Source organism: Pleurodeles waltl, chromosome 9 (assembly GCF_031143425.1).
Source record: "Pleurodeles waltl isolate 20211129_DDA chromosome 9, aPleWal1.hap1.20221129, whole genome shotgun sequence".
Classification (NCBI taxonomy): domain Eukaryota; kingdom Metazoa; phylum Chordata; class Amphibia; order Caudata; family Salamandridae; genus Pleurodeles; species Pleurodeles waltl.
In genome coordinates, this window is record NC_090448.1 from 437,217,828 (window position 1) to 437,245,129 (window position 27,302).

A 27,302-nucleotide genomic window follows, 5' to 3' on the forward strand; every position below is an offset into this window, starting at 1 on the left:
CATCATCTGTAAAGTAAATGTCATCAATGTAGAACAACCCCTCTGAGTCAGTTTCTTGTAAAATTGATGTTACACAGGCAGCAAACAGACCTGGACTATTCTTATATGTCCATAGAAGCCTAAAGAAACGTCTCTGGGTTCCTAAAGCAGTAAAAGCTGTTAAATCCCTTCTTACAGGTGCTACATTTTGACAGAGAAACCCATTGGTGATGTCCAATGTAGTTTTGTTCTTTTTACAAACAATATTGTTCATTAAAACTGTACTATGGGAATTTTGGATAGCAAATGTCTGTGTATGACTGTTTAAATGTTTATAGTCTAAGATTATGCAAAAAGAATGATCTAGTAGAGGAAATAAAGGATTATGGGCAGCCCAAATCCAGGAAGGCAGAACAAAGCATTTCCCTTGGGAGAGGGGTGTTACACCCTCTCCCTTTAAAAATAGGTGTTACAGTCATGGGAGGGGTATCCTCCCAGAGCCTCTGGAAGTGCTTTGAAGGGCACAGATGGTGCCCTCCTTGCATAATCCAGTATACACCAGTTCACGGACCCCAATCCCTGCTTTGGCATAAAACCGAAAAAATAAAAAGGGAGTGACCACTCCCTGTCCATCACCACCCCAGGGGTGATGCCCAGAGCTCCTCCAGAGTGTACTAGGGTTTAGCCATCTTGGATTCCAAGGTGTTGGGATACTCTGGGAGCATCTGAGTTGCCAATGCCATCAGGTGACGTCAGGGACCCCTCCGGATAGGTCCATACTTGGTTAGGGAACAGTCCCCCACTCAGGGCTATTTAGGGTCTCTCCTCTGGGTGTTTCCTCAGATTTGGATTACAAGATTCTAACAGGACTCCTCTGCATCCTCTGCTTCAGCAACTACTGTAGAATCAACTGCATACTGCTCCAGGAACACTACAACTTGCAACAACGTATCCAAGGTGACTACTGCAGCTCTGTAACTTCAGCTTCTGCCAGCAACTGCAACACTTTCCAGGTTGTGCATCCTCAGAAGGCTCCCTGTCTTCATCCTGCACTGGAAGAATTGAAGGAATCTCCTGTGGTGTGACAGAGTCACTTCCCTGCTTCAGCAAGCACCCTTCTGCAGCGACAACCGGTACTCTGAGTCCCCTCTCATCTCGTCGAGTGTGATCCCTGGAACACAGGTGGTGGACTGAAGTGACCTTGACTGTCCAAAGGTCCAGCTGTCCAAATTCAGTAGAGGTAAGATCTTTCCTCCCCGTGACAGACAGTACCCCTGTGCACCACGTATTTTGCAGCTCCTAGGGCTTCTGTGCACTTCCTTCAGAAATCCTTCATTCACAGCGTAGCCAAGGTCACCAGCACTCTTTCCTGCGATGCTCAGCTCACTGAGTTGTTCTCCAGCAGCGTAGGATCCCTTTGTGTAGTGCTGCGATGACCACCATTTGCAACTCCTTTGTCCCCATGTTCTGTGACTCCTGTGGGTGCTGCCTGGTCTTCTGAGGGCTCTCTAAAGTGCTGAGATCCCCCTCTCTCTCCTCATACTGAGTTGAGACCCCTAGGTCCCCCCTGGGCCCGGGCAGCACCTTTTCCCACAAAAGCATTCTTGCGTGAGCCAAGGTTTGTTGGTGGAATCCACCGACAAAAAATAGCCTGCATTCTTCTACTTGATGTGGGACATCTCTTGCACCAAGCAGGAACCCGCAGCTGTCTTCTTTGGTGTATTTCTGACTTTTTCTTCGAACCTGAGCTTTCACTTTTGCACCTTCATCTGGGTTAGCAGGGGCTCCTGTTCTTCCTGGACTTTTCATTGAATCTTGGACTTGGTCTCCTCTCTCCACAGGTCTTCAGGTCCAGGAATCCATGGTTGGTGTCTTGCAGTCTTGCTTGGTTTTTGCATTAATATTCATCACGACTTGTAGTGTGTTCTGAGGAAACCTGCTATACATTACTCCTACTTTCCTGGGCTCTGGGTTGGGGTATTTTACTTACCTTTTATTGTTTTCGTACACTCCCAGCCCCCCTCTACACACTACTCTTGCCTAGGTTGGAAACTGACATTCGCATTCCACTATTTTACTATATGGTTTGTATTCCTCCTAGGACCATTGCAACCTATTGTGTTTTTCACTGTTTGCACTATTTTATGACTGTTTACTTACCTGATTTTGGTTACTAGTTATTATATTGTGTATAATACTTACCTCCTAAGGGAGTATAGCCTCTAAGATATTTTTGGCATTGTGTCACTAAAATAAAGTACGTTCATTTTTGGTAACACTGAGTATTGTCTTTCTTGTTTGTAAGTAGTGTGTGACTACAGTGGTATTGCAAGAGATTTGCATGTCTCCTATTTCAGCCTTGGCTGCTCAGATACAGCTACCCCTAAGCAGCCTAAGCTGCTAGACACTGCCTACATTTTACTAATATGGGATAAATGGACCTGGTATAAGGTGTAAGTACCTTGAGCACCCACTACAAACCGGGCAAGCCTCCTACATTAGTGGTGCAGTGGTGGGATAAGAACTTGCAATTGCCTTATCGCTCTGTCACTGGTGCTTTCCACAAGGCAGTGTACTCTAATACTTAGAGTTATATACAAGTGAACCTAGCAGTCTCACTTTCACTCTAAACACAATTCTCTTAAAAAAACAATTCTCTAAAAGTTAGATAAAGTAGGTTTAATACTACTTTCACTTTACTCTAACTTTGTCTATCACTATGTCTTCTACTGAGGCTACCCCTAGCGTTATCAAGGCAACGTATGAGAACCCTAACTTTGAAAGTCTGAGGGGGATTTGCTTAGAGAGAAGCTTAGGGATTGGGAAGAACCCCAAAAAGGATTTCCTCTTAAATCTCCTCTTGCAAGATGATCAGGAGCAATCTGGTAATCATGTTGAACCAGAGGGGAAGCTAGAGGGGGAGTCTGACCTGGTTGATTCAGGAGAGGGTCCTGAAGAAGAATGGGAGGGTCCTTCCACAGATCTTTCCATTAACATACCTTTTAGTGTAGCTGATAGTGGGAAGAGGTCATACCCAGGAAGGGCACCCTTCACACCTAGAGGCCAGGTCACAGGGGTTATACAAGTTAGGGAAAGCTCAACCTCTGCACACTCCCATGTCACTTCTGTTTCAAAGGTGTCCCACACATCCAATTCTGAGGACCAGTCCTTAGATAAGGAACTCAGAAACCTGAGGTTGGAGGAGGCCAGAATGAGTCTACAACAGCAACAGTTGGCCTTAGATAGGGAATGCCTAGCTGTGGAAAGGGAAAGAAAGGGTTGGGGTTAGTTGGGCATGGTGGCAGCAGCAGCAGCAGTTTTAGAAGTTATAATGTCAAAGAAAACACATTTGATTATAGAAACCGGCATAAAATTGGTCCCCCTTACAAGGAGGGGAATGACATCTACAAGTGGTTTGCTGCACTTGAGAGGGCCTGTAAGGTTCAGAGGGTCCCTCAAATGCAGTGGGCTGCCATTTCTTGGTTGTCCTTCTCTGGCAAGGGGTGAGATGGACTCCTTACTGTTGGAGAAGATGATGCAGACAAGTACAATGTTTTGAAGACAGCACTCTTGGATGGATTTGGCTTAACCACTGGGCAAAATAGAATAAAGTTTAGATAAACCAGAAAAAAGTCATCACAAGATTGGACCGACTTTGTGAACTGTTCAGTGAAGGCCTTAGAAGGTTGGTTACATGGCAGCAAAGTGACTGATTATGAAGGTTTATATAATCTGATCTCAGGAGAGCATATTCTGAACAATTATATGTCTGACGTGTTACACCAACACTTGCTGGACTCAGATCTGACCTCTCCCCAAGAATTGGGAAAGAAGGCAGACAAATGGGACAGAACAAATGTGAGTAGAAAAGCTCATACAGGGAGTGACAAAGAAAAGAAGAAAGATGTTGGGAAGTCTCAGGACAAGCATGGAGATAAAAGTAAACACAAAGATCCTTCTTCAGGTCCACAACACTCCTCTGGGGGCGGGGATAAATCGTCTTCCTCTTCTTCTCACTCTACACAGTAAAAAGCCCTGGTGCTATGTGTGCAGAGGTAAAGGCCATTGGCCAGGGGATAAGTCCTGCCCAGGTAAAGCCCCTGAGCCTACCACCACTAATACATCCACTTCAAACTCTAGTGCCCCTAGTAGAGGTAGTAATAGTGGTGGGACTACTGGCAATAGTCAAACAAAAGGTGTAGTTGGGTTCACTTTTTGGTCCATCATAGAAACTGGGGTAGGTATAGAAACACCTAAGGCAGTTTCTGTCACACTGGTGGCATTGGCCTTGCCGCCTTGGCTACTTGTCCCCTTAATATGGACAAGTACAAGCAGTCAATTGAAATAAATGGTGTTGAGGCCCAGGCCTACAGGGACACAGGTGCCAGTATCACTGTAGTGACTGAAAACTTGGTGTCACCTGCACAACACCTCCTTCAACAAAAGTACCATGTTAATGATGTCAACAACGCCACTCAGTCTCTCCCCTAGCTGTAGTGGAACTTAGTTGGGAGGAGTTACTGGCCCTAAGCAGGTGGTGGTGTCACCTAGCTTACCTGTGGACTGTCTCTTAGGTAATGACCTAGAGGCCTCAGGTTGGACTGATGTAGAGTTTAGGACCCATACATCCATGCTGGGTATCCCTGAGTAATTGCTTCCTCTCATTTCAAGTGAGATGAAAAAGCAAAGTAGGGAAGGAGCCCTGAAGCCCCATGATCCTCCTCGCCCCACAGGTAAAAAGGGTATCAAAGTATCCCTTACCTACCCTACCACTAAGGATACCATTCCAGTGGGGGGAGATACCTCTCCTAGAGTGGAACCTGTACCAAATGAGTCAACAGCTACCACAGCTGAACTCCAAGAGGTAAAAGTCCCTCTCTGTGGGAACACTAAAATAGACAAGCATACCTGCCCTGTCTTAGTAAATTTAGAGCAACCCTCACAAGAACCTTTAGGACAGCAACCCTGTCCTGCTCCAACCCAAGAGGGAAAGCAACCCTGTCCTCTCTTAGAGCATGGGGAATATTGTTTTGCCCTGCTCTGGCCTTGCTAAGACGGCCCTCCTGACTAGCATTGCAATCCTTAGGACAGAAGCCCTGTCTTCACATACGATCCCAGGGACAGTCATCCTGCCTGTGAGAAAGTAGCCTCTTTCTAGCATGGTTACCGCCACTTTTTGCCTGTTTGTGAGTGTGTGTCAGTGTGTTTTGCCTGTCTCACTGGGATCCTGCTAGCCAGGACCTCAGTGCTCATAGTTTGTGGCCTAATGTGCATGGCTCTGCTAACCAGAACCTCAGTGCTTATGCTCTCTCTGCTTCCAAATTAGTCACTATAGGCTGGTGACTTCATTTACAAATTCCAATTGGCACACTGGACCCCTTTATAAGTCCATAGTATATGGTACCTAGGTAGCCAGGGCATTGGGGTTCAAGGAGATTGTTATGGGCTGCAACATTTCTTTTTCCACCGATAAGGAGCTAAAACCCTTTCACAGGACTGCCACCGCAACTTACGTGAAATAGTGCACACACCATTTCACAGTCATTTCACTGCACTTAAGTAACTTAGAAGTCACCTATATGTCTACCCTTCATTTAATGAAGTCTAGGTGCAAAGTTATTAAGTGTAAGGGCACCCTTGCACTAGCAAAGGTGCCCCCACGCAATCTAGGGCCAAATGCCCAGACTTCGTGAGTGCAGCAACACTATTAAATGCGTGCACTACATATATGTCAATTACTATATGTAGCTTCTCAATGGTAACTCCGAATATGGCCATGTAAGGTGTCTAAGATCATGGAATTGTCCCCCCATTCCAAATCTGGTATTGGGGAGTCAATTCCATGCATCCTGGGGGCTCCACCATGGACCCCACTACTGGCCAACCAGCTCTCTGAGGCTTGCACTGCAGCTACAGCTGCTGCGACCTCAGAGACAGGGTTCTGCCCTCCTGGGGTCTGAGCAGCTCAGTCACAGGAAGGCAGAACAAAGCATTTCCTTTGGGGGGAGGGTATTACACCCTCTCTCTTTGGAAATAGGCGTTACATGCTTGAGAGGGGTAGCCTCCCAGAGCCTCTGAAAATGCTTTGAAGGGCACAGATGGAGCCCTCCTTGCATAAGCCAGTCTACACCAGTTCAGGGACCCCCAGTCCCTGCTCTGGCACAAATCTGCACAAAGGAAATGGGAGTGACCACTCCCCTGTCCATCACCATCCCAGGGGTGGTGCCCAGAGCTCCTCAAGTGTCCCAGACTTCAGCCATCTTGTTTTGCAAGGTGGGGGACACACTGGAGGCCTCCGAGTGGCCAGTGCCAGCAGGTGACACCAGAGACACCTCCTGATAGGTCCATACCTGATAAGGTAGCCAATCCTCTTCTCAGGGCTATTTAGGGTCTCTCCTGTGGGTTTCTCTTCAGATTATGCTTGCAAGTTTCCATCAGGAATCCTCTGTAACTACTATTTCATCCTCTGACCTCGGATCGACGCAGACTGCTCCAGGAACCACTGTAACTGCAACCAAGTATCCAGAAGGGCTACTTCGACTCTGCAACTTCAGCTCCAGCCAGCAACTGCAACAGGTTCCATGGTGTGCACGTTCTGGGGCCTCCCTGTCTTCACCCTGCACCAGAAGGACCGAAGAAATCTCCTGTGGAGTGACGGAGTCACGTGCCTGCTCCAGCAGGCACCTTCTAAGGCGATGAGTAGTTTTCTTGGAAACCTATCCTGGCAACGAGCCTGCTCCTTGGAACACAGGTGGTGGACCCCTTCGACACAGAGGGGGTCATTCCGACCCCGGCGGTCAAGGACCGCCGGGGCCGGGGATGCGGGAGCACCGCCAACAGGCTGGCGGTGCCCCGCAGGGCATTCTGACCGCGGCTGTTTGGCCGCGGTCAGAAGAGGAAAACCGGCGGTCTCCCGCCGGTTTTCCGCTGCCCTGGGAATCCCCCATGGCGGCGCAGCTTGCTGCGCCGCCATGGGGGATTCCGACCCCCTCACCGCCATCCTGTTCCTGGCGGCTCCGACCGCCAGGAACAGGATGGTGGTGAGGGGTGTCGTGGGGCCCCTGGGGGCCCCTGCAGTGCCCATGGTAATGGCATGGGCACTGCAGGGGCCCCCGTAAGAGGGCCCCACTTTGTATTTCAGTGTCTGCTTTGCAGACACTGAAATACGCGACGGGTGCCACTGCACCCGTCGCACATACCCACTCCTCCGGCTCCATTCGGAGCCGGCTTCCTCGTGGGGAGGGGTTTCCCGCTGGGCTAGCGGGCGGCCTTCTGGCGGTCGCCCGCCAGCCCAGCGGGAAAGCCAGAATGGCCTCCGCGGTCTTTCGACCGCGGAGCGGCCATATGGCGGCTCCCTCCAGGCGGGCGGCTCCCGCCGCCCGCGGGGGTCAGAATGACCCCCAGACTGTCCTAAGGTCCTGCTGTCTGAATTTGGAGGCGGTAAGAGCTTGCCTTCCCCGTTTGTGACAGTATCCTTGTGCACCGCGTCATCTTCACCTCCTGAGGCCTCTGTGTACTATTTGCAAGAATCCTTCATGCATAGCCTGGCCCAGGTCCTCAGCACTCTCTCCTGTGACGCTCAACTTGCTGGATAGTTTTCTGGCAGTGTGGGACCTTCTTTCGTAGTGCTACAACAACCGCAATTTGCACCTTCTTTGTCCCCGTGTCCTGGGACCTCCGTGGGTGCTTGCTGGTCATCTTTGGGTTCCCTCCAGTGTTGGGAGCCCCTTCTGCCTCCTCAGTCTGAGTTGAGGCCCCCAGACGCACAACCCCCATTTTCTCCTATGCTGGCACTGACTGGTTTGAGTCACTTTTTTTTACTCCGACAAGTCCGCAGCGCCGGCTAATGTCATTCCTTAAATAAGGCACCCGCAAGGCGCGTAGGAATGGCGTTAGCCGGCGGTAAAATGTTTGACGCAAACAAGCGCTGGCACTGGTTTGCGTCAAAAAGTATAAATATGGGTCTAAGGGTGTCCAAGATACCCCACCCTAAGACCCTGAAAAGTAGGAATAAAGTTACCCTACTTCCCCAGAAACACACTAAAGTTGTGATAGAAGATACTGCAAAGACAACAACTGACTGCAAAGCACTAAAGATGGATTCCTGGACCTGAGGACCTGCAAAGGAAGGGGATCAAGTCCAAGAGTCACGAAAGTGTCCAGGTGCGGGCAGGAGCCCACTAAACCCCGGATGAAGGTGCAAAATGGCTGCCTCTGGGTGGAAGAAGCTGAAGATTCTGCAACAACGGAAGATGCCAGGAACTTCTCCCTTAGTCAGAAGATGTCCCGCGGCATGCTGGAGGATGCAGAGTTGGTTCCACGCAGAAAGACCGCAAACAAGCCTTGCTAGCTGCAAAAGTCAAGGTTGAAGAAAATGGGTGCTGCCCAGGCCCAGGAAGGACCAGGAGATTGCCCCTTGGAGGAGGAGACAGAGGGGGTGCTCAGCAGCACAGAGAGCACATGCAGAAGCAGCACCCACCGCAGAAGCACTTAAACAGGCATTAAAGAAATCTGAGCATGGCAGTTGTCTCAACACTACAAAAGAGGGTCCCACGAAACCGGTGGTCAACTCAGCGAGGTGAGTAATGCACGACGGAGTGCTGGGGACCTGGGCTAGAAGCACTAACAGCTGCAGTTCACGCAGTACACAGGATTACTGTCTGGCGTGGGGAGGCAAGGACTTACCTCCACTAAATTTGGACAGAATGACCTCTGGACTGTCATGGTCACTTGGATCCAGCTCCTGGGTTCCAGGTACCACGCTAGTCAAGATGAGAGGGGACCCAGAGGACCGGTGATGCAGAAGTTTGGTGCCTGCGTTAGCAGGGGGAAGATTCCGTCAACCCACAGGAGATTTCTTCTTGGCTTCCAAGGCAGACAGCCCTCAGAGCATGCACCACCAGGAAACAGTCAAGAAAGCTGGCAGGATTAGGCGCTGCAATGTTGCTAGTAGTAGTCTTGCTACTTTGTTGCGGTTTTGCAGGCGTCCTGGAGCAGTCAGCAGTCGATCCTTGACAGAAGTCGAAGAGGGAGATGCAGAGGAACTCTGATGAGCTCTTGCATTCGTTAACTCACAAGAAACCCACAGGAGAGACCCTAAATAGCCCTCAGAGGAGGATTGGCCACCTAACTAGGTAAGCACCTATCTGGAGGGGTCTCTGACATCACCTGCTGGCACTGGCCACTCAGAGGCCTCCACTGCACCCTCACACCTGTTCATTCGAGATGGCAGAGGTATAGGACACACTGGAGCAGCTCTGGGCACCACCCTTGAGGTGGTGATGGACAGGGAAGTGGTCAATTCCCTTTCTTTTGTCCAATTTTGTGCCAGAGCAGGGGCTGGGTATACCTGAACCTGTGTAGACTGGCTTATGCAAGGAGGGCACCATCTGTACCCTTCAAAGCATGGGGGTCCTGGCTAGCAGGATCCCGGTGAGACATTAAAAAAACCCTGACATATACTCACAAACAGGCCAAAAGTGGGGGGTAACAAGGCTAGAAAGAGGGTACCTTCCTACATGCAGTCATATCAAAGGTGCTTAGATACTTGGCAAAACCCAGTGTATCTATTAGCTCAACTGCCCTGAATATAGGGTGAGCATCAGTTTTACTTACAATATTAAGACCCCTATTGTCCACACAAAATCGCATTTCTCTCTTTCCTTCTTTGCTATGCGGTTTTGGGACACGTACCACTGGGCTGGACCAGCGGCTATCAGAGGCCCCAATAACTCCTAGATTAGACATTTTTTGGACCTCAGTTTTTATGCAATCTGTGACATGGTCAGGCTGACTGTAAATTTTACTTTTGACAGGTAAACTGTCTCCAGTGTCAATTGCATGTTCACAACAGGTAGATGTACCATGTATGAGAGAGAAGAGGTCAGAAAACTGTCCTAGGAGATTTGCAGACCCCCTCTGCTCAGCAGTGAGGAACACTGCAAAACTCCTTCCACTAAGCCATCAGCTTCAGTGTTGGAGAAGAGCTCAGGGACAGGGTCACTCTCTTCCTCCTGCCCCTCATCTGAAGCCATGAGCAAGGTTACGTCAGCCCTGTCATAGTAGGGTTTTGGGCGATTGACATGAAGCACCCTAAGGGGGCTTCTGGCAGTGCCCAGGTCCACCAGATAGGTGACCTCACCTTTCTTTTCCACAAAGAGATGGAGTAAACTCCATTTGTCCTTGAGTGCTCCTAGGGCCACAGGCTCCCATACCCACACCTTCTGTCCTGGTTGGTACTCTGTCAGGACAGCCTTCTGGTCTTGCAATTGCTTTTGGAGCTGTTGGCTGGTTTGAAGGTTTTTAGTGGCCTTTTTCATGTACTCAGCCATTCTAGATCTTAGGCCAGGTACATAGTCCAAAATGTTTTGCTTTGGAGTTTTTGAAGGTTGTTCCCAACCCTCCTTAACAAGAGCAAGGGGACCACTAACAGGTTGACTAAAGAGGAGCTCAAAGGGGCTGTAGCCCACTCCTTTTTGGGGCATCCCATCTCCTTCTGAGTTTCTCAGAGTCCCATGATCATGCCTTTCAGAGTTTTATTAAACCTCTGAACCAATCCATTAGTTTGTGGATGATAAGGGGAGGTGAACTTGTAGGTTACACAACACTCCTTCCACATTGCCTTGAGGTATGCAGACATGAAGTTACTACCTCTGTCTGAAACAACTTCCTTAGGGAAACCCACCCTGGAAAACATTCCCAGGAGGGCTTTTGCCACTGCAGGTGCTGCAGTGGTCCTTAGAAGGATAGCTTCTGGATACCTTGTGGCATGGTCTACTACCAGAAGGATGAATCTATTCCTAGAAGCTGTTGGCGGGTCAAGGGGGCCAACAATATCAACCCCTACCCTTTCAAAGGGCACTCTAACCAGTGGCAGTGTAATTAAGGGGGCTGTTGGGGTGCCACCAGTCTTGCCACTGTCTTGGCAGGTGACACAGGAGCGACAAAACTCCTTTGTGTCTTCTGACATATGGGGCCAGTGAAAATGTGGAACAAGTCTGTCCCATGTTTTACTCTGGTCTAAGTGCCCAGCCAAGGGAATGTCATGAGCTAGAGTCAGAAGGAATTCCCTGTACTGAAGGGGGATGACCATTCTCCTGGTGGCACTAGGTTTAGGGTTCTTTGCTTCAGTATGAGGAGATTTTTCTCCCAGTAAACTCTGTGGCTGTCATGGACATCCCCATTCCACTGTTGGGAGAGGTCTGCTGTGCCACACTCGGTTCCTCCCTGGCAGGCCCCCTGCACCCAAAGGTTCAGCTGTGTCAGCTTGCAGCTCCTCTGGTGTAGGTTCTGCCCAGGCAGAGGATTCCTCTTCCACAAAAGGGGAATCATCTGGAGTGGGAGAGATAGTGGACAAGGGTTTGCCCTTCCTACCCCTAGTTTTTGGGAGCACTTTGTCCATCGTTCCAGGATCCAACTTTCCCTGTTGTCTTTGCTTCTTGACCTGAGCCCTATTAAGAGCAAAGATATGCCCAGGAATGTCCAGCATTGCTTCATGGGACTCCAACTCCACTCCAGCCCAAGCTGAAGTCTCCAAATCATTGCCTAGCAGACATTCTACAGGCAAGTCAGTGGATACCACAGCTTTCTGTGGACCAGACCCCCCCCCCCCCAGTTGAGATTACCAACAGCCATGGGGTGGCTACCAGTGTTGCTATGGGTGCCTGTCACTTGGTACTGATGACCGAGTAGATGCTGCTCAGGGGCAACCAGTTTTTCCTTCACCATAGTGACACTGGCACCTGTGTCCCTGTAAACCTCAACCTGAACACAATTTATTAGTGGTATTTGCTTGTACTTATCCATATTAAGGGTTCAAGCAACTAAGGTGGCAAGGTCAATGCCACCATCAGAGACTAACACAGCCTCAGTGATCTCCCTAACTAGACCAACCCCCACTACATTACCAATGGTGAGCCCAGCTATACCCTTTGACTGGCTATTAGTAGTGCTCTTCCCACCACCACTGCTATTACTGGGGGCACTAATGGAAGCAGTGAGGGTTGTGGTGGTGGGAGGTTTGGTGTTTCTTTTTGGACAAGTGGGGTCCCTTGCTCAATGACCTTTGGCTTTACTGAGATAACACCATGGCTTTTTCTGATTGTGAGAAGAGGTTTTGGACCCACCACCCGAGGATTTTTGTGTGCCTGATGAAGACTCTGATGATTTTTTGTCTTTGTCCCCACCCTTGTCATGTGACTTACCATCCTTCTTCTTGCTGTCCTTGTCACCCTTGTATGAACTGTTCTGTTTACCCTTGTTCTGACCCATTTGTCTGCCTTCTTTCCCAATTCTTGGAGAGAGGTCAGATCTGAGTCCACGGGATACTGATGCAAGAAGTCAGACACAATTATTCAATTTATGCTCTCTCAGAATCAATTTATATAGGCTTTCATAGTCAGTCACCTTACTGCCATTTAACCAACCTTCTAGGGCCTTCACTGAACAGTCTACAAAGTCTGTCCAATCCTGTGATGACTCCATTCTGGTCTCTCTGAACTTTATTGTGTATTGTTCAGAGGTTAAGCCCAGACCATCTAAGAGTGCACTTTTAAGAATGTGGTAATTATATGCATCTTCCTCCCTGACAATAAGGAGTCTGTCTCTCCCCTTGCCAGAGAATGATAGCCACAGGATAGCAGCCCACTGGACTTAAGTAACCCTCTGAACTTTACAGGACCTCTGAAGTGCAGCAAACCACTTGTATATGTCATCTCCATCCTTGTAAGGAGGGACACCTTTATGCAGATTTCTGAAATCAAATGAGAGTTCCCTAACATCAGAATTCCTGAAACTGCTGCTGCCACATTGGGGAACTAATCCCAAACCCTGACTTTTCTTTTTCACAGCCAGGGATTCCTTGTCTAAGGCCAACTGTTGCTGCTGTAGCCTCAGTCTGGCCTCCTCTAACCTCAGCTTTCCGAGTTCCCTATCTAGGGACTGGTGCTTAGGGTTAGAATTGTGGGATACTTCTGAGACAGAAGTAACATTGGAATTTGCAAAGGCTGATCTGTCCCTAACTTGAGCCACCCTATTGACCTGGCCTCTAGGTGTGAAGGGAGCCCTACTAGTGTGTGAACCCTTCCCACTCCCAGTTGTACTAAAGGGCCTATTAACCGACAGATCAGTGGATGGACACTCCCCAGGATTATCAGTGTGCTCCTCTAAGCCTGCCTGGTAGGATTCTTCCTTCACCTCCCCCATCTGACTGATCCTGACCAGTGCTGAGTCCCTGGTCATCCTTCAGGAGGAGATTTCAGAGGAACTCCTTATTGGGGTTCTTCCCAATCCCTAAACTTCTTTCAATGCAGAGCCCCTTCAAGCATTTACAGTTTAAATTGTCATAGGTAGTCTTGACAGCTCCAGTGGTGGCTTCTACAGAAGATATATTGAAAAGAGTTTAGGAAAGTGAGTAAAAAGTTAGTAGAATAACAGAGCTAACTTTTTAGAGAAAATAAGAAAACTTTTCAGAACTTTGTAAAACCTTTTGCAAAGTTTAAGGAACTTTTAAGAAAGTTTGAAAATTGTTTCTAGGTATATAATATATATGCTCTAAGTATTGGGGCAAGCTTTTCTTGTGAAAAGCACAGGTAACAAAGTGGTAAAGCAATTGCAAGTACTAATGCCACCGCTGCACCACCAATGTAGACATATTGAAAGAGAAAAAGTTTAGGAAAGTGAGTAAAAAGTAAGTAGAATAACAGAGCTAACCTTATAGAGTAAAGAAGAAAACTTTTCAGAAACTTTGTAAAACTTTTGCAAAGTTTAAAGAACTTTTTAGAAAGTTAGAAATTACTTCTAGGCATATATTATGTATAGCTCTAAGTATTGGAGCAAGCTTTTCTTGTGAAAAGCACTAGCAAGAAAGTGGTAAAGCAATTACAAATACTAATCCCACCACCACTGTAGGAGGCTGGACGGGTTTGTAGTAGGTATCTTGGGTACTTACACCTTATACCAGGTCCAGTTATCCCTTATTAGTGAAATGTAGTAGTGTTCTAGCAGCTTTCTCTGGTAGAGGTAGCTATAGCAGAGTAGCTTAGGCTAAACTAGGAGACATGCAAACGTCCTGCAATACCACTTATAGTTACACAGTGCTTCTACACAAGTACAGACAATATTCAGTGTCACAAGGCCAAAAATATCTTAGAGGCAATATTCCTTCTGGAGGTAAGTATTATACACAATATATTCACTAGACACCAAATAAGGTAAGTAATTAGTCATAGGATAGTGCAAACAATAAGAAGTGCTATAGAATGCAATGGGAGAAAATAGGTCTAGGGGCAACACAAACCATATGCTAAGAAAGTTGAATGCAAATCATGAATTCCCTCCTAGACTAGTTTAGTGTGTAGAGAATCTTTGGGAGAGTAAGAATACAGTAAAGATAAATACATTATCCCAACCCTGAGCCCAGAAAACCAGGAGTAAAGTACTGCAAGTTTCCTGAGGACACACTACAAGTCATGATTAGAGTAATTGCAAGAACTAATCAAGACTGCAAACAACAATGGTGGATTCCTGGAGCTGAAGCCCTGCAAAGGAAGGAGACCAAGTCCAGAAGTCGGAAGACGTTCCAGGAAGGACAGGAGCCCCTGCCAACCCAGATGAGGGTGCAAAAGAAGAGTGCCCGGTTGGACGAAGACTGCAGAAATGCACCCAAGGAAGATGTTAGCGGGTTCCAGCATGCTGCACTGGATGTCCCACGAAGAGAAGTTGGATGCAGGCGAGTTTTGGTGCTTGATTCCTCCAACAAGCCTTGGTTTCAGCAAAGTCACATTTTGCATCAAAGTGGTGCTGTTTGGACCCAGGAGGGACCTGGGGGCCTCAACTCTGTGTGAGGAGTAAGAGGGGACTCTCAGCACTTCAGAGAGTCCTCAGAAGATCAGACAGCACCCACAGGAGTACCAGGACATGGGAACAAAGGAGGTGCAAAATGTGGTTGATGCAGCACTACAAAGGAAGGTCCCACGCCGCCAGGGTACAACTCAGGAAGTTGAGTGTCACAGGATAGAGTGCTGGGACCTGGGCCAGGCTGAGCACAAAGGAATTTTTCAAATAGTGCACAGAGGCCTCAGGAGGTGAAGAAGACGCTGTGCACAGGGGTACTGTCGTTTCCGGGGAAGGCAAGGTCTTACCTCCTCCAAATTAGGACAGCAGGACCTCAGGACAGTCTGTGTCGATGGGGTCCACCCTCTGTGTTCCAAGGATCACACTCGTCACCAGGAGAGGAGGCCAAAAGAACCAGTCGTCAACTTAAAAGAGAAGTGACTCCGTCAGTCCACAGGAGATTTCTTCGGTCCTTCTGGTGCAGAGTGAAGACAGGGAGTCCTCAGAGTGTGCACACCTTGGAAACTGTTGCAGTTGCTCGCTGGAGCTGAAGTTGCCAAGGAAAAGTAGCCCTTCTGGATACTTTGTTGCTGTTACAGCAGTTCCTGGAGCAGTCTGTGGTTGATCCGAGGTCAGAGGATGAAGTAATAGTTGCAGAGGCTTCCTGCTGGAAACTTGCAAGTAGAATCTGAAGAGAACCCACAGGAGAGACCCTAAATTGCCCTGTGAGGGGGATAAATGTTTTTCTAGCTTACCCGTCAAGAATTTTCAATTCTATTAAGGACACAGAGGTGAGGATTATGCTATCTCTCTCTTTACTGACCTAAACAGCAACCAATCAAAATACAGTAAATGAAAAAACGACACATCCCATGATGCTTTACATTTAGTCACATGGTCCAATAAGCAACATCGACCTTAGTCTATAAATGTCTTGACCCACGATGTCACTTCCTCTTTCTTTGGTAAAATCAGATGATGTTCAAATTGAAATCGAAACTTCTTACATAGGCTTGAAACCAGGAGTCAGGAACAACAACTCCAACCAAATGTCACAAGAACTCAACAAGAGCCCAAACTTGTGGGGAAAATCTCCCAGGAAGAAATCAAGTAAAGGAATCCTCATCAAAAAGCACAGGAGATTCAGGACGTTTTCTGATCAGACCCTTTAGATAACATAAAAAAGGTAGGTAATATCCAAATAATTGAACAAATTTCAATAAAACTGATAATCGTTCAGTGTAATCAAAACGGGTGGGTAATAAATAATAATCAAATACAATCAAATTAACAGATACTTTTGAGTCAACTAAACAACTCTTCCTATGGGCGGGATAATCCTCGCCTCCGTGTCCTTAATAGAATTGAAAATTCTTGACACGTAAGCTAGAAAAGTTTTTATTCTATGTCAGGACCGGAGGCTCCGATTATGCTAGTTTAAAGCTGTTCCATTACCACAGTAGCTACATCCAACACAGGCTTGTGATAAAACTTACGAAAAGTACTTTCTGAAGATGAATCAGCTGCCTTCATAATGTCTTCTAGACGAGATCCTAAAGCATATTATTTGGCGGCCATAGGCCCTCTAGCAGAATGAGCCCCAAAATGTTTGGTATCTATGCCCGCTTCATTCATTAACCATCTCATCCATCTAGATATAGTAGCTGACATAACAGGTTTGAAAGGTTTTTGCAAGGAAATCAATAATTGACCATTAATATCTTGTCTAAATTCTTCTGTAACCGCTTCATACTCCTTCAAACATTGAATCACACATAACTTTGAATTATCTGGATACATTGAATATGATACTGACCTGTAATTCGTTTTTGTCCTTCTGGTCACCGTAAAGGTAACCCCTTCAGGAGAATACACTCTACCAGCTAAATCTAGAGCTTTAACATCCAACACCCTCTTACAAGAAATCAGACATAATAACATGGTCAGCTTAGCTGAAATATGTTTGTGAAACAAGTATCTATTGGAAGGCCAAGAATCTAAGAATTTTAAAATAATGTTAACATCCCATAACACAGTATACTTTGCTTGAGGAGGTTTGGATAAACGGATAACCCTCAACAGTTTACAGATCAAAGGATGTTCACCAACAGGTTTACCCCCAATAAGAATATGGCCAGCTGAAATGGCTGATCTGATATTATTGATCGTCTGATAAGCCAAACCTGCACCTGCTAATATCACCAGGAAATTAACAATCAATTCAATATGTGCTTCCACTGGATTGACACCTCTTCCATCACACCAACTATTCCATCTATGCCATGCAGAGGAATATCTTTTATGGGTGCTACAGGCCCAAGCCTGTTTAATGTAGTCCGTTGCCTGTTGCGAAATGCCTGGGGTACTCCATCTTGACCTGAAATCAACCAAGCCAACAGAGTTAACTTCTCTGATGAGATCATTGGATGTTGAAGGCCCTCTGGATTCAATAGAAGATTCTGACGGGGAGGAATGAGAAGAGGAGGGGCACAAGCCAACTGCAGAGCTATTGGGAACCAAGGTTGAGGTCTCCAGAAAGGTGTCACTAGAACGATCTCAGCCTTCTGTCTCCATACCTGAGACAGTCCCCTGGCAATCATCAGAAACAGCGGAAAAGCATACCCCCGAAACTGAGCCCAATCTTGGAGAAATGCATCTGTCTTCAGTGCATAAGGATCTGGGCACCAACTGTAGAATTTGGGGATCTGAAAGTTGAGCCGAGAAGCAAAAAGATCCACTTTGCAATTGCCCCACTGTAGGAAAGTACCATCTTGCCTGGCATGTTACCCCCATTTTTCACTGTATATATGTTGTTTTAGTTGTATGTGTCACTGGGACCCTGCTAGTCAGGGCCCCAGTGCTCATAAGTGTGCCTGAATGTGTTACCTGTGTTATGACTAACTGTCTCACTGAGGCTCTGCTAATCAGAACCTCAGTGGTTATGCTCTCTCATTTCTTTCAAATTGTCACTAACAGGCTAGTGACCAATTTTACCAATTTACATTGCGTTCCTGGAACACCCTTATAATTCCCTAGTATATGGTACTGAGGTAACCAGGGTATTGGGGTTCCAGGAGATCCATATGGGCTGCAGCATTTCTTTTGCCACCCATAGGGAGCTCTGACAATTCTTACACAGGCCTGCCACTGCAGCCTGAGTGAAATAACGTCCACGTTATTTCCCAGCCATTTTACACTGCACTTAAGTAACTTATAAGTCACCTATATGTCTAACCTTTACCTGGTAAAGGTTGGGTGCTAAGTTACTTAGTGTGTAGGAACCCTGGCACTAGCCAAGGTGCCCCCACATTGTTCAGGGCAAATTCCCCGGACTTTGTGAGTGCGGGGACACCATTACACACGTGCACTACATATAGGTCACTACCTATATGTAGCTTCACAATGGTAACTCCGAATATGGCCATGTAATATGTCTATGATCATGGAATTGCCCCCTCTATACCATCCTGGCATAGTTGGCACAATCCCATGATCCCAGTGGTCTGTAGCACAGACCCTGGTACTGCCAAACTGCCTTTCCCGGGGTTTCACTGCAGCTGCTGCTGCTGCCAACCCCTCAGACAGGCATCTGCCCTCCTGGGGTCCAGCCAGGCCTGGCCCAGGATGGCAGAACAAAGGACTTCCTCTGAGAGAGGGTGTTACACCCTCTCCCTTTGGAAAATGGTGTGAAGGCAGGGGAGGAGTAGCCTCCCCCAGCCTCTGGAAATGCTTTCATGGGCACATTTGGTGCCCATTTCTGCATAAGCCAGTCTACACCGGTTCAGGGACCCCTTAGCCCTGCTCGGGCGCGAAACTGGACAAAGGAAAGGGGAGTGACCACTCCCCTGACCTGTACCTCCCCTGGGAGGTGCCCAGAGCTCCTCCAGTGTGCTCCAGACCTCTGCCATCTTGGAAACAGAGGTGCTGCTGGCACACTGGACTGCTCTGAGTGGCCAGTGCCATCAGGTGACGTCAGAGACTCCTGCTGATAGGCTCCTTCAGGTGTTGCTAGCCTATCCTCTCTCCTAGGTAGCCAAACCCTCTTTTCTGGCTATTTAGGGTATCTGTCTCTTGGGATTCCTTAGATAACGAATGCAAGAGCTCATCCGAGTTCCTCTGCATCTCTCTCTTCACCTTCTGCCAAGGAATCGACTGCTGACCGCGCTGGAAGCCTGCAAAACTGCAACATAGTAGCAAAGATGACTACTGCAACTCTGTAACGCTGATCCAGCCGCCTTCTCGACTGCTTTCCTGGTGGTGCATGCTGTGGGGGTAGTCTGCCTCCTCTCTGCACTAGAAGCTCCGAAGAAATCTCCCGTGGGTCGACGGAATCGTCCCCCTGCAACCGCAGGCACCAAAGAACTGCATCACCGGTACCTTGGGTCTCCTCTCAGCACGACGAGCGAGGTCCCTTGAATCCAGCAACTCTGTCCAAGTGACTCCCACAGTCCAGTGACTCTTCAGTCCAAGTTTGGTGGAGGTAAGTCCTTGCCTCCCCACGCCAGACTGCATTGCTGGGAACCGCGACTTTTGCAGCTACTCCGGCCTCCGTGCACTTCCTGCGGAAATCCTATGTGCACAGTCCAGCCTGGGTCCACGGCACTCTAACCTGCATTGCACGACCTCCTAAGTTGTTCTTCGGCGACGTGGGACTCCTTTGTGCGACTTCGGGTGAGCATCGTTTCACGCATCCTCGTAGTGCCTGTTTCTGGCACTTCTCTGGGTGCTGCCTGCTGCTGAGAGGGCTCCTTGTCTTGCTCGACGCCCCCTCTGTCCCCTGACGCAATTTGAGACATCCTGGTCCCTCCTGGACCACAGCAGCATCCAAAAACACCAACCGCACGATTTGCCACTAGCAAGGCTTGTTGGCGGTCTTTCGGCGGGAAAACACTTCTGCACGACTCTCCACAGCGTGAGGGATCTGTCCTCCAAAGGGGAAGTCTCTAGCCCTTGTCGTTCTTGCAGAAACCTATGCTTCTACTATCCAGTAGCAGCATCTTTGCACCCACAGCTGGCATTTCCTGGGCATCTGCCCATCTCCGACTTGCTTGTGACTTTTGGACTTGGTCCCCTTGTTCCACAGGTACCCTCGACTGGAAATCCATCGTTGTTGCATTATTGGTTTGTGTCTTTCCTGCAGAATTCCCCTATCACGACTTCTATGTCCTTTGGGGAACTTTAGTGCACTTTGCACTCACTTTTCAGGGTCTTGGGGTGGGCTATTTTTCTAACCCTTACTATTTTCTAATAGTCCCAGCGACCCTCTACAAGGTCACATAGGGTTGGGGTCCATTCGTGGTTCGCATTCCACTTCTGGAGTATATGGTTTGTGTTGCCCCTATCCCTATGTGTCTCCATTGCATCCTATTGTAACTATACATTGTTTGCACTGTTTTCTAATACTAATACTGCATATTTTGGTATTGTGTACATATATCTTGTGTATATTTGCTATCCTCATACTGAGGGTACTCACTGAGATACTTTTGGCATATTGTCATAAAAATAAAGTACCTTTATTTTTAGTATATCTGTTTATTGTGTTTTCTTATGATATTGTGCATATGACACTAAGGGGGTGATTCTAACCCTGGCGGTCGGTGATAAAGCGGCGGCCAACCCGCCAACAGGCCGGCGGTCCAAAAAATGGAATTCTGACCCTGGCGGGAACCGCCAACACAGCCCGCCACATTAACACTCCGACCGCCACCGCGGTACAGACAAACAGCGCGGCGGTCACCGCCCACAGGCAGGCGGCAGACAATGTACCGCCCACAGTATCACAACTCACCAATCCGCCACCTTTTCCGGGGCGGGAGCCCCGCCGATAAAAACACGGCGGAAACAGACTACGGACGGGAAAACGCTCACCAAAACACACTCCACGAGTACGGAGGACAGCATGGAACCCGAATTAAACATCCTACCTGCACTCGTCTACCTGCTCATCTACCACGAGTACGAACTCCAGCGCAGACGACAACGGTGAGTACTGCACCTACGACACACGGGAGGGGGGAGGACGAAAGGTTACGGGCACACACATATGCGACCCCCAGCCCCCCAAACTATGTACACACCAATGCAGAGCAACAATGCACAGTGACACCACCCAAACCCCCCTGAAAAATGCAAAGACATAATTAAATTTTGAACCAAATTTTTATATAAAAAATAGACTCTGAGACGTATCGGCAACTATGCAAAATATCCATAACAAAATAATACTATACACACTGCCATGGCAAACCGAGGCAATTAGTCCGCTACATCCAAGTCAAATGGAACAGTCCGTGGGCTACAGTGTAGCGACACAAGGGCAAAGCCCACACAGGAGACCTGAGTCCTTTGGAGAGAACACTGCAGGGGCATCTGATGAAAATACTACAGGCACCTCAGGGGGAAGGGAAGGGGGGGGCACCACAGCCACATGAGTCCACGACGCAAGATCCACGAAGGGGCCACCATGCCCACTGTGCCATCCTGGGGAGTGCAAAGCCACAGTCTCTCAAGTCTAACAAGTGGGTGGTTTGCCCACTGTACAATCCTGGGGAGTGCAAGCCACAGTCTCTCAAGTCTCTACAGTGGGTGGGTTGCCCACTGTTTCATCCTGGGGAGTGCAAAGCCACAGTCTCTCAAGTCTCTACAGTGGGTGGGTTGCCCACAGTTCAATCCTGGGGAGTGCAAAGCCACAGTCTCTCAAGTCTCTACAGTGGGTGGCTTGCCCACTGTACCATCCTGGGGAGTGCAAAGCCACAGTCTCTCAAGTCTCTACAGTGGGTGGCTTGCCCACTGTACCATCCTGGGGAGTGCAAAGCCACAGTCTCTCAAGTCTCTAAAGTGGGTGGGTTGCCCACTCTGCCATCCTGGGGAGTGCAAAGCCACAGTCTCTCAAGTCTCTACAGTGGGTGGGTTGCCCACTCTGCCATCCTGGGGAGTGCAAAGCCGCAGTCTCTCAAGTCTCTACAGTGGGTGGGTTGCCCACTCTGCCATCCTGGGGAGTGCAAAGCCACAGTCCATCAGGTGGATGACAGTCTCCACTGGTCAAGGAGGAGGCATGGTGGGCACAGTGAACCATAAACAGTGCTTGACAGGAAGGGGCCCAGCGGAGCGGTGCTTGAGACGGCGGGGCCCAGCGGAGCGGTGCTTGAGATGAAGGGGCCCAGCGGAGCGGTGCTTGAGACGGCGGGGCCCAGCGGAGCGGTGCTTGAGATGAAGGGGCCCAGCAGAGCGGTGCTGGAGATGAAGGGGCCCAGCGGAGCGGTGCTGGAGATGAAGGGGCCCAGCGGAGCGGTGCTTGAGATGAAGGGGCCCAGCGGAGCGGTGCTTGAGATGAAGGGGCCCAGCGGAGCGGTGCTTGACAGGAAGGGCCCAGCGGAGCGGTGCTTGAGACGGCGGGGCCCAGCGGAGCGGTGCTGGAGCCGGCGGGGCCCAGCGGAGCGGTGCTTGAGATGAATGGCCCAGCGGAGCGGTGCTTGAGATGAAGGGCCCAGCGGAGCGGTGCTTGAGATGGCGGGGCCCAGCGGAGCGGTGCTTGAGACGGCCGGGCCCAGCGGAGCGGTGCTTGAGATGAAGGGGCCCAGCAGAGCGGTGCTTGAGACGGCGGGCCCAGCGGAGCGGTGCTGGAGCCGGCGGGGCCCAGCGGAGCGGTGCTTGAGATGAAGGGGCCCAGCGGAGCGGTGCTTGAGACGGCGGGGCCCAGCGGAGCGGTGCTGGAGATGAAGGGGCCCAGCGGAGCGGTGCTGAAGATGAAAGGGCCCAGCGGAGCAGTGCTTGAGATGAAGGGGCCCAGCGGAGCGGTGCTTGAGATGAAGGGGCCCAGCGGAGCGGTGCTTGACAGGAAGGGCCCAGCGGAGCGGTGCTTGAGACGGCGGGGCCCAGCGGAGCGGTGCTTGAGATGAAGGGGCCCAGCGGAGCGGTGCTTGAGACGGCGGGGCCCAGCGGAGCGGTGCTTGAGATGAAGGAGCCCAGCGGAGCGGTGCTGGAGCCGGCGGGACCCAGCGGAGCGGTGCTGGACCCGGCGGGGCCCAGCGGAGCGGTGCTTGACAGGAAGGGCCCAGCGGAGCGGTGCTTGGCAGGAAGGGCCCAGCGGAGCGGTGCTCTTCTGCACGGCGGGCCCTGTTCAGCAGTGCCTATCTTCACGGCGGGCCCTGTTCAGCGGTGCTCTTCTGCACGGCGGGCCCTGTTCAGCTGTGCCTATCTTCACGGCGGGCCCTGTTCAGCGGTGCCTATCTTCACGGCGGGCCCTGTTCAGCGGTGCTCTTCTGCACGGCGGGCCCTGTTCAGCAGTGCCTATCTTCACAGCGGGCCCTGTTCAGCGGTGCCTATCTTCACGGCGGGCCCTGTTCAGCGGTGCTCTTCTGCACGGCGGGCCCTGTTCAGCGGTGCCTATCTTCACGGCGGGCCCTGTTCAGCGGTGCCTATCTTCACGGCGGGCCCTGTTCAGCGGTGCTCTTCTGCACAGCGGGCCCTGTTCAGCGGTGCCTATCTTCACAGCGGGCCCTGTTCAGCGGTGCTCTTCTGCACGGCGGGCCCTGTTCAGCGGTGCTCTTCTGCACGGCGGGCCCTGTTCAGTGGTGCCTATCTTCACGGCGGGCCCTGTTCAGCGGTGCTCTTCTGCACGGCGGGCCCTGTTCAGCGGTGCACATCCAGTAGGTTCAAGTCAAGGGAGCCAGACCTGGCCTGGACTCCGTGCTCAGACGCCCTCCGGCTGTGATGTTCCTGGGCCCTTCGGTGACGGAGTCCTGGGCCCTTTGGTGTCCTCCTTTACAGCTGGGATGTGGCATGTGGGGCCCACCTGCTCCGCGCTCCTGCTGGCTGACGTCTCCGCCCTGCTGCCCTTACGCTCCTTAGATGGGGCTCTCGGGCCCTTGCCTCCCCTAGACGTTGTGGCTGGTGAAGTGGGCGAACTCTGCTCCTTGGGGGCAGCCGTGTCAGTCTTCGCACGGCGGCCCTTGTGTTTCCTGGTCCTCTTGCCGGGGGGGGGCTGGATGTGTCCTTGCTGCTGATGGAGGTGTCACTGCTGGCAAAGGGTGGGCTCCAGAACCCATGCACAACAGTGACACCCGAAGTTGGGCTGGTGGTGGCTGTGGTGCTCTTGGGACTCTTTGCAGATGGAGGGGGTAGGTCATCGGAGGGGAAGAGGTCAAGATTAGCCAGGAATAGCTTTTTAGGGCCAAGGTAAAAGGTAGAAGTGGAGATGGAAGTGGAGGAAGAGGATGTGGTTGTAGGAGAGTCAGGTGTGCTGTCATTGGGTGAAGGTGCAGGTGCTGTAGGCTGTTGTGAGGTGGATGTCTGTTGGGTGGGTGTCTGCCTGCGTTTGTGTGTCTTGGAAGGGGTGGTGACAGACACAGTGGGAGAGGACACAGGGGACGTGTAAATGGCAGTGGGGGTGGTGACTGCACGCGTGCGGACTGTACAGGAGGGTGTGGTGGTGATGGTAGCACTGGCTGATGTTGGTGTACATGCAGGTGTGAGTGGAGACGTCACAGGGAGGGAGGAGGGAGACGAGGAGGAGGGGGACACAGGGGTGGTAGTGACTGTTGGGATGTCTGCATCTGTGTGTTGCTTGGGTGAGTGTTTGTGGGATCTGTGGTGCTTGTGTCTGGATGAGCTGCCCTTGGGTGTTGAGGTGTGTGCAGGCTGGTCAGATGGTGTGGATGGGATAGGCTGAGGAACAGGAGACAGAGACAGGGTGGAGGCAGTCAGAAGAGGGAGGCTGGAAACAGGGACAATGGCTGCCGTCAGTGCTGAGGCCAGAGCATTGAACGATCGTTGATGGGCAGCCTGACCCGAATGAATGCCCTCCAGGTAGGCATTGCTCCGTTGCACCTCCCTTTCTACCCCCTGGATGGCATTCAAAAGGGTAGTCTGCCCAACAATGAGTGTCCTGAGGAGATCAATGACCTCCTCACTGAGGGCAGCAGGGGTAACAGGGGCAGGGACTGAGGTGCCTGGGGCGAAGGAGACGCCCGCCTCCTTGGCGAGCGGGCACGGAGCGTAGGCTGAGGGGCTGCTGGGAGGGCGGGGCTGGTGCGCTGGGTGGCGGCTGTACCTGTAGAGGCGGGGGGCCCGGATGTTGCCGCCACCGCTAGGGAGCTCCCATCCGAGGACGTGTCGCTGCTCTCACCAGCGGTCCCCGTCGTGGTGCTCCCCTCGCCCTCCGGCTCACTTGGGCCCTCAGTGTCTGTTCCTGTGCCCACCGGGGCCTTGTGGCTTGCAGCTCCCTCGTGCTCCGATGCCAAATCTCCTCCGCCTGATGATGCTAATGCACACATGCACAAGAAGATGAAGAAGAAGGGTGGGGGGAGAAAGAGAAGACCTGGTTGAGTGCATGCAATGTCAACACCGTTGGCGGAGACGACAGACACAGGAGCCGCATGCACTAAGCCGCGCATTCGGGGCACACTACTCAGTATTTCTGACTCGGACAACAGGTCAGGAGACGACAAGCGTGCACATGTGTGAGGCTGGACCATCAATAGCTGGACTTGTCACCCTACGGAGGTGGGGGCCGAGAGCACAGGGCCATGCCTAAGGGAGAGGACTACACTACAGAAAGCGCCCTGGCGTAATGTCACCAACCCTCCTCCCCCACCCAGACGCCTCCACTGCGCAGAAAGATAGCTGAATGTGCTGATACTCACCCCCTTGTGTCTGCTGTGATGCTCTCAAGCGCCCATCCAAATCAGGGTAGGCCACCGCCAGGATCCGGGACATCAGGGAGGTCAGGGTACGACTGGCACCCCTCCTAGGTTGGGAGGCCATCCCCAGCAGTGACTCAGCGGTCTTCCTGGTTCCGCGACGGATGTCCTCCCACCTCTTGCGGCAGTGGGTGCCCCGTCTGACGTGGACCCCTAGGGCCCGGACTTCCTTGGCGATGGCACGCCAAATCCCGACTTTCTGATGGGCGCTGACCTATGTGACATGTACAGGGTGGGAAGGAAACAATCATCAACTTACTGCATGTTAGATGTGATTGGCCCCCCCTCCCCAACCTTGAAATATAGCACATGCTCTCATCTGTCGTGCGTTGCACTCCTCATTCGCCCCCCACCCCACCAACTTACATCCACCCCACTCCACACAGGCATCGCCCATTCCATGTGCACCCGGTGTACTCACCTGTTGGTCTGGAGGACCGTAGAGTAACGCATACTGGGGGAGGACCCCATCCACGAGCTTCTCCAACTCTTCAGACGTGAAGGCAGGGGCCCTTTCCCCAGTCGCAGCAGCCATTGTCACTTCCAGACCGAGTTCACAGCAGCACTTGCAGTATAGGTCCTCTCCTGTGGATGATCAGGTCTCGAGTGATTAAGCAGATAGAAAATGGCGGTCACGCCCGCGGCGGTGCGTACCGCGGCGGTGCGTACCGCGACCGCCGGCGCACATCGTCATTGGCTCCTGAAACCCATAGGCTTCAATGTTATCCAATGCGGCTCCGTAGAGCGGTCTTCGACCGCCTACCGCCACGGTGTGCTCCGCCAGCGCAGTGACCTCACATCCCATTGTCCCACTTCACAGGTCAGGCAGCCGCCATTTCAAGGGCCCACATGGCATAATCTCTACTGCGACACACAGGCCTAGGCCTGGCATTGCCACACATACACGCCTTTCAATACCTAGATAACCGTGTGCCATGCAAGCAGTGGTGAACGTACCAGTGATTATCTTGACTCTGTGCTCCATGTTGTCCTTCCTAGGCACCGTCCGCTGGGATTTACGAGGAGAAGGATGAATCCTCGTGTGTACCGACCGCTGGTGGACCTGTCGACAATGGAAGAACGCCACATCATACTACGATACCGACTTGACCGTGCCACCATCCATGAACTGTGTGCCCAGCTGGAGCCAGCCCTGATGTCCCCCATCCGCCAACCCACAGGAATTCCCCCTCTGGTGCAGGTGCTGTCAGTCCTCCATTTTCTTGCAAGTGGCTCATTCCAGACAACAGTGGCCATGTCATCTGGAATTTCTCAGCCAATGATTTCAAAGGTTTTGTCTAGAGTGTTGTCTGCCCTGACGAAACACATGCGGAGTTACATTATATACCCAGAGGAGGTTGATTTGCCCACTGTGAAGGGTGATTTTTATGCCCTTGGACATATTCCCAACATAATTGGTGCCATTGATGGGACCCATGTAGCCTTAGTCCCCCCAAAAGACGATGAGCAGGTGTACAGAAACAGGAAGAGTTACCATTCTATGAACGTCCAGGTGGTCTGTTTGGCTGACCAGTACATCTCCCATGTGAATGCAATGTTCCCTGGTTCAGTGCATGACGCGTATGTGATGCGTAATAGCAGCATCCCTTTTGTGATGGAACAGCTACAGAGACAACGTGTGTGGCTAATAGGTGACTCTGGTTACCCCAACCTGCCTTGGCTATTGACCCCAGGGAGGAATCCCCGGACCAGGGCTGAGGAACGGTACAATGAGGCCCATGGGCGAACTAGGAGGATCATAGAAAGGACCTTTGGGGTTCTGAAGGC

The 27,302-nt window shown here is 50.8% G+C and overlaps 1 protein-coding gene across 1 annotated transcript in view; it reads left to right on the forward strand.

Annotated features, from left to right (window-relative positions):
- LOC138259482 (cytochrome P450 2F2-like) overlaps positions 1–27,302 on the forward strand; it is a 612,238-nt gene that overhangs the window by 449,528 nt on the left and 135,408 nt on the right. The gene's annotated exons all lie outside the window — the stretch shown is intronic.